Raw genomic sequence first — 4512 nt, 5'->3', positions numbered from 1 at the left:
GTATTTTTGTCCTTCTCTCCGGGAGTAATAAAATGAAGCTAACAGCTATAACCCCTTGAATTGTTTTGATGTTAAGACAAGACAGAGGCTGTCAGTTCCTCAACCCTTTCAGAGCATAAGGTGATTGCTTCTTACTAAGCGTTCCCTGTTGGCAAAGGGTGTTTCCAGGTGAGAGTTAGTCATCCCAAAAGATCTGACGCTCTGTCTCGAAACTGCACGGCTGTTTCCCGAAATGGCACCCTATTCCCTATATAGTGCACTACTTTTGACCAGAGCCCTATCAAAAGTAGTGCACTATATAGGGAATAGGGTGCCATTGTGGATGTAGGCCATGTAATACCTGTCATTGTGCGGCCGCTTGGCATTCTCCTCGCTACCACATCAGAGGTTAAGCCAGGAAGACTGTCTTTGGGCTTGAAGAAAACATCCATGAAAATGACTGTAAACATTTCAAACATCTGTGAAATGGATGTATGTTCAGGGGAGATGTGCTGTAGGTAGGTGTAGGGGAATGAAGTCATTATGTTACTGGTCTTGGGTTACTAAATGAATGGTATTAATAACCAAAGGCACATTGTATTCGACCTAAGGACACGATTCCTCCCGACTATCAATCCACAAAACAACCACAATAAAAAAGTCAAAAGAACGTTGTGACCCCGCCCCCTGTCCTGCCCCTCCCCGCTGATGTTCTCCAATCAGCAGGCGGCAATGGGTTCCAAAGGGGGCAGGGCTACTGAGCAGTGTGCAGCTGGCAGGCACTGAACCAATCGTCAGCGGGGCAGGCCGGGGCTCTACTCCCTGACCTGATGAGGTCACCAGGTCGTCCATCCAATCCCCAGCCAGCCACACCTGTTCTGAACTCCAATCAAACAGAGTCTTCTGCTCCGTGTCCTGGAGCCTCCAAGTATCCACACAGTGACAGTCTGATAGGATCCCATAGTATAGTTCTTGTGCATTAGGTCATAAGTCGCTCCGTGGTTACCGACCGACCGACCGACCAACCAGACAACAACACAACATTCTGTTCTATTCAGCCCTAAGTTCAGTTTCATATCTTTTAGATTGCCTCTTTTATTTGACAATATTGTTTTATGTGAAATAAACAAGTACAACTTTGACAAAAGCTTTAAAGAAGCCTCAGTGTGATTTATGGTTAACTAATAAAAACCTTTGTCAAATACTTTAGAAAGTCTGAAGGTTCAACACATTTGGGGAAAATGTTCATTACTAGGTTTAGGAGTCTGTTTTACAGGTTGACTTCCACATGAAGCAAAGGGGATATGGGAACACTTCTTTTGGCTGTGCAAGGGAACAAGCGTTTTAGGAATTTACACTCTGGCCAGAGACACGTATCGGGTTCACTACTGAAAATATTATTAAAGAAACGAGCAAATGAAAAATAAAAGTCCTACTCTACAGTCGCTACAGTCAACATGGTATAAACTAAGCAATTCAAAAAGCTACATGAGTCAACCTTAAGTCCTGCTGTATAACCACGTGTTATAACACTAACTGCCTTTCACTACAACCCGGAGTATTACTGAGACCACCCGGGCTCTGAAGATCACCTATTCAGAATTACTGAGACCACCCGGGCTCTGAAGCACACCTTCTAGTCAGTATTACTGAGACCACCCGGGCTCTGAAGCACACCTTCTAGTCAGTATTACTGAGACCACCCGGGCTCTGAAGATCACCTATACAGTATTACTGAGACCACCCGGGCTCTGAAGATCACCTATACAGTATTACTGAGACCACCCGGGCTCTGAAGATCACCTATACAGTATTACTGAGACCACCCGGGCTCTGAAGATCACCTATTCAGTATTACTGAGACCACCCGGGCTCTGAAGATCACCTATTCAGTATTACTGAGACCACCCGGGCTCTGAAGATCACCTATTCAGTATTACTGAGACCACCCCAGGCTCTGAAGAACACCTTCTATTCAAGTATATGCAGTCATGCCCATGTAGTAAGCACCTCATCGACCTACCAGCCCCCCTACCTACCTACCTACCTACCTACCTACCTACCTACCTACCTACCTACCTACCTACCCAGCCTGACCCTAGATCAGTCCTTCAACACAGACAGTCCTCTCTGATGAGGACATTATAATATCCAGTCCTTCAACACAGACACAGTCCTCTCTGATGAGGACATGATAATATCCACAGTCCTTCAACACAGACAGTCCTCTCTGATGAGGACATTATAATATCCACAGTCCTTCAACACAGTCCTCTCTGATGAGGACATTATAATATCCACAGTCCTTCAACACAGACACAGTCCTCTCTGATGAGGACATTATAATATCCACAGTCCTTCATCACAGACACAGTCCTCTCTGATGAGGACATTATAATATCCACAGTCCTTCATCACACACAGTCCTCTCTGATGAGGACATTATAATATCCACAGTCCTTCATCACAGACACAGTCCTCTCTGATGAGGACATTATTAACCACAGTCCTTCAACACAGACACAGTCCTCTCTGATGAGGACATTATAATATCCACAGTCCTTCATCACAGACACAGTCCTCTCTGACGAGGACATTATAATATCCAGTCCTTCAACACAGACCTCTCTGACGAGGACATTATAATATCCAGTCCTTCAACACAGTCCTCTCTGACGAGGACATTATAATATCCAGTCCTTCAACACAGACACAGTCCTCTCTGATGAGGACATTATAATATCCAGTCCTTCAACACAGACACAGTCCTCTCTGATGAGGACATTATAATATCCACAGTCCTTCATCACAGACACAGTCCTCTCTGATGAGGACATTATAATATCCACAGTCCTTCATCACAGACACAGACCTCTCTGATGAGGACATTATAATATCCAGTCCTTCAACACAGTCCTCTCTGACGAGGACATTATAATATCCAGTCCTTCAACACAGACCTCTCTGATGAGGACATTATAATATCCAGTCCTTCAACACAGTCCTCTCTGATGAGGACATTATAATATCCAGTCCTTCAACACAGACCTCTCTGATGAGGACATTATAATATCCAGTCCTTCAACACAGACACAGTCCTCTCTCTGACGAGGACATTATAATATCCAGTCCTTCAACACAGACCTCTCTGATGAGGACATTATAATATCCAGGCCTTCAACACAGACACAGTCCTCTCTGATGAGGACATCATCACAAAGCCACTTCACCTCAGCTCTACTCTGCCTCAGCACATTTAGTTTCTAATCATCCAATAATCTGATAGAACAAAACAAAGTAGACATTTTTGCTCCAAAATCCTCTTTACATCCATTTTCAAATAAAAAGCACCATTGTTTTGCTGTGAAGATATACATTTCACAGCAGCTGTACCAAGGAATAGCACCTAATAACTTATTATGTTGACATCTCATATTTTGATAGATGCCATTTCTCTCCCTTCCCCTTCCCCTCTCCTCCCCTCCTCTTCTCTCCCCTCCTCTCCTCTCCTCTCCCTCCTCTCTTCTCCTCTTCTCTCCCCCCACCCTCTCCTCTCCCCCTCTCTCCCCTCCTCTCTTCTCCTCTTCTCTCCCCCTCTCTCCTCTCCTTCTTCTCTCTCCCCCTCTCTCCTCTCCCATCCTCTCCCCTCCCATCCTCTCCCCTCCTCCTCTCTGACAGAACTCATTATTCTGTGTATCACTCCCTTGTTTCTGGTACAGGTGAAAACAAGACAAACCTGCACTAATTTTCCCCCTCGTTCTAGTTGAGTTGTTTAAGGAATGTCAAGAGAATTACAGGCATAGTCTGTCAGGTAAACGAATGTTTCCACACCGCGGTCCAACCTCTCACTTTAACTCTTAACAGTCTTAAAACAACCACTTTCCATCCTCGCATTTATTTGACCAAAACCTCATCTCAGATACTATGATCTTAGCTTATAAAATTCTTTTTAAAAACTTTCTCACAGCTATTTAATGTCACTATATCAATCAGATAAGGTAGAGAAGCAGAGCCTAAATATCTTCAGACTGTCTCCATCAGAGCACACAGTCCTGAGACTAAACACCTAAAAGATATGAGTTAGTTATCGCCATGTGTTCATCGTGACCAGCCACCCATTCTGTTATTCTACACTATATCATGCCCAGGTTATCAGTCTCTCCTTGGGCCAGATTGTGTGAACGACAGCCACCTGCTCCATCAGAGCACACAGTCCTGAGACTAAACACCTAAAAGATATGAGTTAGTTATCGCCATGTGTTCATCGTGACCAGCCACCCATTCTGTTATTCTACACTATATCATGCCCAGGTTATCAGTCTCTCCTTGGGCCAGATTGTGTGAACGACAGCCACCTGCTCCATCAGAGCACACAGTCCTGAGACTAAACACCTAAAAGCATTGTTCCCTTCATGATGACCACTTTCATGTTTTTGTCTTGTTTATATTTAAATAAAAGCTGCTACAGAGCTACTAAACAATGGCGTGGTGAATTATTAACGCTGAATAAACCCCTCTGTCTAAAAAAATAAA

Source organism: Oncorhynchus nerka, unplaced genomic scaffold, assembly GCF_034236695.1.
Source record: "Oncorhynchus nerka isolate Pitt River unplaced genomic scaffold, Oner_Uvic_2.0 unplaced_scaffold_1106, whole genome shotgun sequence".
NCBI lineage: Eukaryota > Metazoa > Chordata > Actinopteri > Salmoniformes > Salmonidae > Oncorhynchus > Oncorhynchus nerka.
The sequence above is the reverse complement of the archived record's forward strand: the minus strand, read 5'-3'. Positions refer to the sequence as shown.